At 35.1% G+C, this 12203-nt stretch overlaps 1 pseudogene; it reads right to left on the bottom strand.

Moving 5' to 3' along the window:
* Nucleotides 1-262: 262 nt before the first annotated feature.
* Nucleotides 263-11456, bottom strand: LOC114913098 (cuscuta receptor 1-like; annotated as a pseudogene).
* Between the last annotated feature and the right edge of the window lie 747 nt (nt 11457-12203).

The raw sequence follows: 12203 nt of genomic DNA, 5'->3' as shown, positions 1-12203 counted from the left end.
AAGTTTGTCACAAGTTGTCATGGTTCATAATCATTGATTACAAGAGTTTGGAAGAAAATTTATGAAAGCCATACAGCCATACAGTGTGGTAGGTCTGGAATGATCAGAGACAATGGAATAGAATTGGATATAAACATCTTCATAACAACCTATAATTGATTGTTGAAAAGCATATGAGTGATATAACCATTCAAAAAAACACAGGATCTGTACCTAGATAAAAATTAGGGAAAAAGCCATGAAAAGCTATATCAAGCTTGACTGCATCGAACATTTCAAAATGCTATATAGAACGGAAGCTTGCTTTGTTTTATTACAAAGTGCCCAAAAAAGGCTTCTCTAAAATGCAAAAGGTACTGTTTATCTCACTTGCGATTCCGCTGCATGCAAATCCATTTATCTACTGCCATTAAGATTCTTTCAGTCAATAAGTCCACATAACCATTCATTATACTGCGAATGTGCTGCCCTGTGTGATGACATAACAAAAATGAAATACAACCCCAGAAGCCAGCCGCGAATGAAGCTACAAGTATTGCAAAGAAGATGGCATCATCCACACTGCTATCATCTTGGTTTTCTTCTACTTCAACAGTGGGACTTGAGTCAGAGGTGCAGGTCTTCTCTAGTGGCGGCCCATGTAACCCAATATTACCCTCATAGCTACTCACGTTAAATGTGGCAAATTGATCTTTGAAATCCGGTGTACATCCAGATAAGATATTGTAGGCAACTGAAAAGACCTCTAAGAACTTTAGTTGAGTCAATTGCGAAGGTATCACACCACTCAACTGATTGTGTGATAAATCCAAGCTCTCAATCTGATGGAGTTTTGAGAAAGTTTGAGGGATTGGACCTGTTAGCTGATTGTGTGATAGATTCAATTGTACAAGCTCATCCAGATTTCCAATTTCTAGCGGGATGTTTCCAGTTAGCTTGTTTGCTGACAAATCAATTGCAGACATCAGAACCAAATAATCCGTTCTGTAGGCATATAAGTTGCCTTTGCTGACGAGTTCTACAATCATTATCTCAGTTATGTAAGACTCCACACCCGTATTGACTTGCCATCGACTACCAAAACCCAATTCGGCAACGAGAGACAAATATTGATGTGCTGAATCAGATTTTCTGAAGTGCATTTTGCCAAAGCAAGAGGGTATTGATCCTGAAATATTGTTTTGCGAAAGATCCAGAACATGTAAAGACTGTAGCTTGCATAACTCAATTGGTATAGGGCCTTCAAGTGAGTTTCCACTAAGAACAAGAATCTCCAAAGACATTTTTTCTCCTATCTGTCTTGGCAGTTTACCTGAAAGCTGGTTATTGCTGACATCCAATGCTTCAAGGTCTGAAATATTAAAATAATTACTTGGAATTGTGCCTGTTAAAGCATTCCCAGCAAACTTGAGAAGCACTAGTTTGGATGATTGGAAGCAACGAGGTAATGACCCGGAGAGATTATTATGGGATAAGTCTAATACGTAAAGAGATGTTAGATTACATATATGATTTGGTATTTGGCCATGGAAATGATTTCCTGCGAGGTTGAGACTAATTAGACTGGAAACAAGTCCTATACTCTGTGGAATTGTACCCGATAATTGGTTATTGTGGACATCGAATAGCAATAATTGTTGTGATAGAATGCTCCGCAACGTTCCGGTAAAATTGTTCCCATCCAAATAAATATGTGAAGGAAGACCATGACTATGATTTGGACAACGCAACTGCCCATGCAATTTGTTGTTGGAAAGCTTCAAGACAATCAAATTAGGACCCATCAGGTGAGTTGGTACTTCACCGGATAATAGATTATTGGATAAATCCAAAAAATCCAGATGATTCATACTTCCAAATGATGAAGGAATATTTCCAGTTAGATAATTTGAGGATAAATTTAGGGCCTCCATATATGGAAATATTGTGCCGATGTTTGTAGGAATCGATCCACTGAGCAAATTCATAGAGATATCAACTTGGGACATGCTTATATTCAGATGCTTTGGGAATTGAAATGCACCCATTATCGAGTTATTTCTCAAGTTGAGAAATCCTAGTCTGGTTAGATTTTTGAACAACCAATTGGGAAAATTTCCTTTCAAGTTATTGTGGGAAAGATCCAGAAATTCTAATGTGTATTGGGAAGCAATAAAAGATGAGGAAGCCAGGAGGTTCGCATCAAGGTTACAATGTGACAATATGAGGATCTGTAGCTGCAAGGATGGTACAAACTTTCCTCTGTCAAGATGTATAAATAATTCCCCACTGTTTGACAAGTCGATATATTCTAGCCTTGAAAGATTACCAAAGGAGGAAAATGAGAAATGCCCATCAAATAGGTTGGAAGAAAGATCTAGATACTGAAGTGAAACAAGACCTGAAAAGATGCATGGTGGAATATTACCCTTCATCAGGTTATTAGAAAGATCTAAATATTGAAGAGAAACTAGTTTCTTTAGAGATAACGGAAGACTTCCATTCAGTTGGTTGTCGGAGAGATCCAACTCACGTAGGTTCTGCAGTCTACTGAGCACTGCGAAAAAAGGAAGAAAATTGAAAAAAAATGAAACTTTTTGCTCCATAATATGAACAAGGTTAAAAGACTTGTGACTCAATACATGTTTACTCCTCATTTTTTGACTTCGCTGAGTCAACGTGGTCACTCAAGTCAGTCATGCATGCTAAATAAATACGATCAATGAAATATAAAGACAGAATAGATTAAAAATGGTTAAAGCTACCCACTATTCAAGCGAAGTAACATTTCAAAATTATGATAAAACAGTGTTCACTTAAATTTTATATGCTCCATTCGCTTATTCTAAATAACTGGCTAACTATGGCTACACATGATGTGAACTTACTCGAGTATTTGATAGAATTGATGTTTAAAATTACAAGAACATAAAACAAGCAAATGCTTTAATGCTTGACATGATGAAGCCAACTTATAAATGTCATTTTATTAAAATTGGGGAACACAAGTTTGGTGAGTTTTCAAATTAATTTGGCCAAGTTAATTAACTCAAGATAGACTCGAGCCAAGCTTGGCTTAGTCATAATTCTGCTCTTAAGCTTTGCAACTGATATGAATTTTGACTTACTAAACTGAAAAATGATTCAGCTTGGCCAAGCCTTCTGTCAACATATGTAGGTATTTTATCTTGAATATGGGGAAATTTGTGAGCTCAGAAAAAATAAATTTGCTAAACTCTTAGACAAAGGAATAAACATTATACATTGTGAAGGCATTGAACCTGTTAGATTATTTTGATCCAAAAATAAGGAATTAAGGGAAGATAAATTTCCCAAAGCTATGGGTATCCCTCCTATGAGCTGATTAAATCCAAGATCAAGCACTCTAAGCTTCGGCATTCCTAGAAGGCCTGAAATATAGAGACATAGATATAAACAAAAAAAGATAATATAAACCATTGTGCTTAATATGCTAATGGTCAAATGATAGAAATAATTGCATATGATTTTGTAAGTAATCACCTTCCATATTAAGTGTGTCATTTAGCTTGTTTTGTCTTAGATTTAAGACATTGAGTAAAGATAAGATTTTTGATAGATAATGGAATAGTTCTAATGAGGTTGTTATAGTTAAGATCAAGGATTTCCAACATTTTGAATCTTGATATATCTTTTAAATACTAAGTTCCCAAAGAAAATGAATCCAAATAAAAAATATTTACAATAGGAGGATGGAAAATATGAATAAGCTAAAAAAATTAGAGAAACAAGTTAGATGATGGGGTAGGTAATATAAACCAAGAAGACAATATATGACCCATTATACTCAATGTGTTAAAGGTTTCGAAACATAGAAGTAATTACATAGGAGCCTTTAAGTTATACCTAGCAAATCAAGTGTGCCATTTAGCATGTTGCTTCCTAGATATAGGGCACCGAATGAAGATAGATTTTTAAAAGATAATAGAATAGTTCCAATGTGACATAAAAGAAAAAAAAAAAAGAATGGTTTCAATGAGCCTATTATCACTAAAATCAAGGATTTGCAGCTTTTTGAATTCTGATACGTCTAACAAATACAAAGTTCCTAAAGAACATGAATCTAAATCAAAAATATTTTTAACAAGAGGATGAAAATATGAATAAAGTGAAAACATTAGAGAAAAAGTTGAATGAAGGCGAGGCTAACATCAACCAATAAGACAATATAAATCGTTATAATCAATGTGTTAATGGTCTCATAACAAAAAAAATAATTGCATAGGAGTCTTTATGTTAATATACATATCAAGTGTGCCATTCAACATGTTGCCTTCCAGAAAAAGAAAACTAAGTGAAGATAGATTTTCAAAAGATAATGGAATAGTTTCAGTGAGACAATTATCACTGAGATCAAGGATTTCCAACTTTTTGAATTCTGACATACCTGTCAAATATAATTTTTCAAAAAAAATGATCTAGATAAAAGTATTTAAAACAAGATAATAAAAAATATGTATACACTTAAAAAATTAGAGAAACAAGTTCGATGAGGGAGATGCTGATACAAACTAAGAAGACAATATATAACCCGTTATACTCAATATGTTAATGGTCTAAAAACAAAGAAATAATTACATAGGGACCTTTAAGTTATTGCCTTGAACATCAAGTGTGTCATTTAGCATTTTGCTCCAGAGATATAGGGCACTGAGTGAAGATAGATTTTTGAGATATAATGAAATAGTTCCAATAAGGCTATTATCACTGAGATCAAAGATTTCTAGCTTTTTGAATCCTGATTTATCTAACAAATACAAAGTTTCCAAAGTAAATGAATCTAAATAAAAAGTATTTGCAACAAGAGAATGGAAAATATGAATAGACTGAAAAAATTGGAGAAACAAGTTGGATTAGGGAGATGCTGACATAAATTAACCAAGAAGATAATATATAACTCATTATACTTAACATGTTAATGGTCTCATAATAGAGAAATAATTGCATAGGAGCCTCTAAGTCATTACCTTGCATAGGAAGTGTGCCATTTAGCATGTTGCGTCCTAGATATAGGGCATTAAGTGAAGATAGATTTTCAAACAATAATGGAATAGTTCCAGTGAACCTGTTATAGCTGAGATCAAGAATTTTCAACTTTCTGAATCTTGATTTATCTATCAAATATTAAGTTCCCAAGAAAATAAATCTAAATAATAAGTATTTATAACAAGAGCATAGGAGACATGAATAAACTAAAAGGATTGGAGGTGCAAGTTGGATGCGGGAGAGGCTGACATAAATTAACCAAAAAGATAATACATAACTCATTATACCTCATATGCTAATGGTCTTGTAATAGAGAATAATTGCATAGGAGTCTTTAAGTGATTACCTTGCATATGAAGTATGCCATTTAGCATGTTGCCTTGTAGATATAGGGCATTAAGTGAAGATAGATTTTTGAGATATAATGGAATAGTCCCAGTGAAGCAGTTATAGCTGAGATCAAGGATTTTTAACTTTCTGAATCCTGATTTATCTGCCAAATATAAAGTTTTCAAAGAAAATAAATCTAAATAATAAGTATTTACAACTTGAGCATAGAAGATATGAATAAACTAAAAGGACTGGAGAAGCAACTTAGATGTGGGAGAGGCTGACATAAATTAACCAAGAAGATAATATATAACTTATTATACTTAATATGTTAACGGTCTCGTAATAGAGAAATAATTGCACAGGAGCCTCTAAGTCATTAGCTTGCATATGAAGTGTGCCATTTAGCATGTTGCCTTCTAGATATAGGGCATTAAGTGAAGATAGATTTCCAAACAATAATGGAATAGTTCCAGTAAACCTGTTATAGCTGAGATCAAGGATTTTCAACTTTCTGAATCCTGATTTATCTTTCAAATATAAAGTTCCCAAGAAAATAAATCTAAATAATAAGTATTTATAACAAGAGTGTAGGAGACATGAATAAACTAAAAGGATTGGAGATGCAAGTTGGATGTGGGAGAGGCTGACATAAATTAACCAAAAATATAATACATAACTCATTATACCTAATATGCTAATGGTCTTGTAATAGAGAAATAATTGCATAGGAGTTTCTAAGTGATTACCTTGCATATGAAGTGTGCCATTTAGCATGTTGCCTTTTAGATATAGGGCATTAAGTGAAGATAGATTTTTGAGATATAATGAAATAGTCCCAGTGAGGCTGTTATAGCTGAGATCAAAGATTTTTAACTTTCTAAATCCTGATTTATCTTCCAAATACAAAGTTTCCAAAGAAAATAAATCTAAATAATAAGTATTTACAATATGAGCATAGAAGATATGAATAAACTAAAAGGACTGGAGAAGCAACTTAGATGTGGGAGAGGCTGACATAAATTAATCAAGAAGATAATATATAACTCATTATACTTAATATGTTAACGATCTCATAATAGATAAATAATTGCACAGGACCCTCTAAGTCATTACCTTGCATATGAAGTGTGCCATTTAGCATGTTGCCTCCTAGATATAGGGCATTAAGTGAAGATAGATTTTCAAACAATAATGGAATAGTTCCAGTGAACCTGTTATAGCTGAGATCAAGGATTTCTAACTTTCTGAATCCTGATTTATCTTTCAAATATAAAGTTCCCAAGAAAATAAATCTAAATAATAAGTATTTATATCAAGAGTGTAGGAGACATGAATAAACTAAAAGGATTGGAGATGCAAGTTGGATGTGGGAGAGGCTGACATAAATTAACCAAAAAGATAATACATAACTCATTATACCTAATATGCTAATGGTCTTGTAATAGAGAAATAATTGCATAGGAGTCTCTAAGTGATTACCTTGCATATGAAGTGTGCCAATGAGCATGTTGCCTTCTAGATATAGGGCATTAAGTGAAGATAGATTTTTGAGATATAATGGAATAGTCCCAGTGAGGCTGTTATAGCTAAGATCAAGGATTTTTAACTTTCTGAATCCTGATTTATCTGCAAAATACAAAGTTTCCAAAGAAAATAAATCTAAATAATAAGTATTTACAACATGAGCATAGAAGATATAAATAAACTAAAAGGACTGGAGAAGCAACTTAGATGTGGGAGAGGCTGACATAAATTAACCAAGAAGATAATATATAACTCATTATACTTAATATGTTAACGATCTCGTAATAGAGAAATAATTGTGCAGTAGCCTCTAAGTCATTACCTTGCATATGAAGTGTGCCATTTAGCATGTTGCCTCCTAGATATTGTTAAGATTTGATGCTTCGAGATTCAGTCCACATTGAGCCCACAGCGAGGTTCGCGATGAAAAATGGAGTCCAACGAGATCAAGATCACCTGAAACGGAGCTCGGATGGAGGAGATACGAGCTTTTGAAGTTAGTACGAGATTCGAGGCAGCGGAGGACCGCCGGCGACCGACGGCGGGCGGCAGCGGTGCGGCCGCAGGCGGCGGCGCGCGAGACGCGGGACCCAGGCCCGCACGGGACGCTCGACCCAGCCCGTGCAGGACGCGCGACCCAGGCTCGCGGCCCAGGCGGGCGCGCGGCCCAGCCGGGCGTGCGGCCCAGGCGCGCGTGCGGCCCAGCTTGGCACGCAGCCCAAGCGGGCACGCGGCCCAGGCGCACGCGGGAGCGGGCCGTCCCAGTGCAGCCTGCTGGCCCTTTGCCCCGGTCCACCGTGGACCGGGTGGTCCATGGCTGGGCCTGTGGACCGCGTGGGTATTTTTCATGCGTTTCTCACGGTCTACGGTACTATTTCATGGATCGAAGTGCGATCGGAGGGCCCAGGTGGCTCCCGATCTTGATCTGACGGTCTGGGACGTGATTTGGGTTGATTAAGGAGTCCTAATCATGATCTAAGTCGTTATTAAGGTCTATAAAAATCTCTGTATATAGAGAACAGAGGGTGTGGTTGGTTTTCTCGCACCGTACGAACTCGAGAAGAGAGAGAGAGGCAGAAGCGCTGAGAGAGAAGGAGCAGGAGGCTCCTGGACAGCAGTCGCCAGGCACTTCAGGGGTTCAGGGGGTCTTCCAAGAGAGAGAGATTTTGTGAGGGGAACTTCAGGTGAGAGAGAATTGGGTGTACAAAGGTTGAGGGTGAGGTCTCCTCTTGTAAAAATTTTTTTTTCATAGTGAAGTTTGCATGCCCCGTGGAGGCGAGCCCTTTTGTGGCTGATCCACGTATTTTGATTATTTTTCTTTTTGTTTTGTTTCTTCTTTCTTCCTGCTGCATCGCGTGGTACTGAAAAGATCTTGGGAGGTGGTGTCCTGGCCAGACATCCACCCAACAGATATAGGGTATTAATTGAAGATAGATTTCCAAACAATAATGGAATAGTTCCAGTGAACCTGTTATAGCTGAGATCAAGGATTTCCAACTTTCTAAATCCTGATTTATCTGTCAAGTATAAAGTTCCCAAGAAAATAAATCTAAATAATAAGTATTTATATCAAGAGTGTAGGAGACATAAATAAACTAAAAGGATTGGAGATGCAAGTTGGATGTGGGAGAGGCTGACATAAATTAACCAAAAAGATAATACATAACTCATTATACCTAATATGCTAAAGGTCTTGTAATAGAGAAATAATTGCATAGGAGTCTCTAAGTGATTACCTTGCATATGAAGTGTGCCATTTAGCATGTTGCCTCCTAGATATAGGGCATTAAGTGAAGATAGATTTTTAAGATATAATGGAATAGTCCCAGTGAGGCTGTTATAGCTGAGATCAAGGATTTTTAACTTTCTGAATCTTGATTTATCTGCCAAATACAAAGTTTTCATAGAAAATAAATCTAAATAATAAGTATTTACAACATGAGCATAGAAGATATGAATAAACTAAAAGGACTGGAGAAGCAATTTAGATGTGGGAGAGGCTGACATAAGTTAACCAAGAAGATAATATATAACTCATTATACTTAATATGTTAACAGTCTCGTAATAGAGAAATAATTGCATAGGAGCCTCTAAGTGATTACCTTGCATACGAAGTGTGTCATTTAGTATGTTACCTCCTAGATATAGGGCATTAAGTGAAGATAGATTTTTCAGATATAATAGAATAGTCCTAGTGAGGCTGTTATCGCTGAGATCAAGGATTTCTAACTTTTTGAATCCTGATTTATCAGCCAAATATAAAGTTTGCAAAGAAAATAAATCTAAATAATAAGTATTTACAACATGAGCATAGAAGATATAAATAAACTAAAAGGATTGGAGAGGCAAGTTAGATGTGGGAGAGGTTGACATAAATTAACCAAGAAGATAATATATAACTCATTGTACTTAATATGTTAACGGTCTCGTAATAGAGAAATAATTGCATAAGAGCCTCTAAGTGATTACCTTGCATATGAAGTGTGCTATTTAGCATGTTGCCCCCTAGATATAGGACATTAAGTAAAGATAGATTTTTGAGATATAATGGAATAGTCCCAATGAGGCTATTATCGCTGAGATCAAGGATCTTCAACTTTTTGAATCCTGATTTATCTACCAAATACAAAGTTCTCAAAGAAAATGAATGTAAATAATAAGTATTTACAACATGAGCATAGAAGATGTGAATAAACTAAAAGTTTGGAGAAGCAAGTTGGATGTGGGAGAGGCTGACATAAATTAACCAAGAAGATAATATATATCTCATTATACTTAATATGTTAATAGTTTCGTAATAGAGAAATAATTGCACAAGAGCCTCTAAGTCATTACCTTGCATATGAAGTGTGCCATTTAACATGTTGCTCCTTAGATATAGGGCACTAAGTGAAGATAGATTTCTAAACGATAATGGAATAGTTCCAGTGAGCCTGTTATAGCTGAGATCAAGGATTTCCAACTTTTTGAATCCTGATATATCTGTCAAATATAAAATTTTCCAAGAAAGTAAATCTAAATGAAAAATATTTACAATAAGATAATGGAACATATGAATAGACTAAAAAAATTAGAGAAACAAATTGGATGAGGGAGAAGCTTACATAAGCCAAAAGGACAATATATATACTCAATATGTTAATGGTCTCATAATAGAGAAATAATTAAATAGGAGCCTTTAAATTATTGCCTTGCACATCATATGTGCCATTTAGCATGTTGTCCCTTAGATATACGGCATTGAGTGAAGATAGATTTCTAAACGATAACGAAATAGTCCTAGTATGCCTATTATACTTGGGATTAAGGATTTTTAATTTTTTGAATCCTAATATGTCCATCAAATACATAGTTCCCAGCAAAAGTGAATCCAAATCAAAACTATTTGTAGCAAAAGGATGGAAAATATGAATAGATTGAAAAATTGGAGAAGTATATTGGATGGGGGAGAGGCTAACATAAACCAAGAAGACAATATATAACCATTCATGCTCAATGTGTTAATGGTCTTGCAATAGAGAAATAATTACACGGGAGTATTTAAGTTATTACCTTGCACATCAAGTATGCCATTTAGATGGTTGCCTTGCAAATTTAGGATCCTCAGTGAAGATTGATTTTTAAAAGATAACGAAATAGTTTCAGTGAGCTGGTTATGGCTGAGATCAAGGATTTTCAACTTTTTGAATCTTGATATATCTGTTAAATACAAAGTTTCCAAAGAAAGTGAGTCTAAATATAAAAATATTTATAGCAAGAGGATAGAAAATATGAAAAGACTAAAAATATTAGAGAAGCAAGCTAGATGAGGAAGAGGCTAATATAAACCAAGAAAATATATAAACCATTATATTTAGTGTGTTAATAGTCTCATGATAGAGAAATAGTTGTAGATGACTCTACAAGTTATTACCTTCTATATCAAGTGTGCCATTTAGCATGTTGTTTCCTAGATATAGGGCACGGAGGGAAGATAGGTTCTTGAGATATAATGGAATATTTCCATTGAGCTGATTATTATTGAGATCAAGAATTTTCAACTTTCTTAATCCTGAAATGCCTGTCAAATAGGAAGTTCCCAAAGAAAGTGAATCTAAATCAAATATATTTATGACAAGATGATAGAAAACATGAATTGACTAAAATTATAGAAACAAAGTAGATGAGTGAGATGTTAACCTATCTATGATTGCAATCCTCCAATATTATTGTTGGACAAGTTAAGCAGTCGAAGATCACGAAAGGAGGAAAAAATACTGAAATTCAATTGCCAATTCATAATATTCTTCTAGGCTCGATAGCATGATCTTCATCACTCGATGTGTTCTATTGTTGCAAGTTACTCCCTCCCAGAGGCAGCAGTCTTTTCCTCTTCCCCATGTAGGTGGTGAAGGGAGGTTGTTATGAAGGAGAGAAGATCTAAGCTCTAATAAAGCTTCATACTCCTCCGAAGGACACTTAAAGTTGGGGCTACAATTGCATAAAACTACAGTCAGTGAAGTCCATAGCAAAATTGCTTGCCTTGAGTAGGTGACAAAGTGGTAGCTATTCCTTATTGCAGAGTGAATGATGCAAGGCATTGTCTAATACACATTTGCTTCTCATCTTGTCCTTGCACAATTCATATAAAAGCATAGAAGTATGGAAATCTGAGTCTATAGTGAAGTCAATGAACTAATAGGTAGACTGCAGAGTTTCCTAAAACATCATGTTCAATTCTTCAATGCCAAAACTTTTTTTTGGGAAAGGAGATGGGCGTGGACTCTAGACCGAGAATAATTATTAAAATTGAAAGCGAGTGAAGAGTGATATAGAGAATGGGATAACAACTGCAAAAAAAAATCAAAGACAAGTGAGCAACTCACAGAAGTTAAAGGAGAAAAGTGAAAATAGGAAAATGTGGGGAACAATTTCTTGTGAGATCCGGAATCTACTTATTAAGGATTAGAAGGTTTTGTGGTAGAAACTTCATCTGCAAGCATAGACTTTTAAATAAAAACTTTAATCTTTCCACATGCACTGACAAAATGTATAGACTGGTGAGTCCAAGTTTATATGGAAGAAAAGTAATCGTCATGATTTGTATAGGACTTCTCTTTCATAGGAAAGCTATCGAGTGCTTTTTCACTAACTCTTGACCAAAAGATTTTTCACAGAGCAATTGACTCTACATGTCTGTAAACCACCATATAGTCTATCTTTAGCTACCATTCAAGAGGAGTAATATTTGAATGTACCATGTGAGAATCAGTGAAGAAATAATTTCTTGTAAGATTTAGAATCTACTTATTGACGATTAGAAGGTTTTGTGGTAGAAACTTCATCATGCTTGACTTCTAAA

Source organism: Elaeis guineensis, chromosome 1 (assembly GCF_000442705.2).
Source record: "Elaeis guineensis isolate ETL-2024a chromosome 1, EG11, whole genome shotgun sequence".
NCBI lineage: Eukaryota > Viridiplantae > Streptophyta > Magnoliopsida > Arecales > Arecaceae > Elaeis > Elaeis guineensis.
The sequence above is the reverse complement of the archived record's forward strand: the minus strand, read 5'-3'. Positions and strand labels throughout refer to the sequence as shown.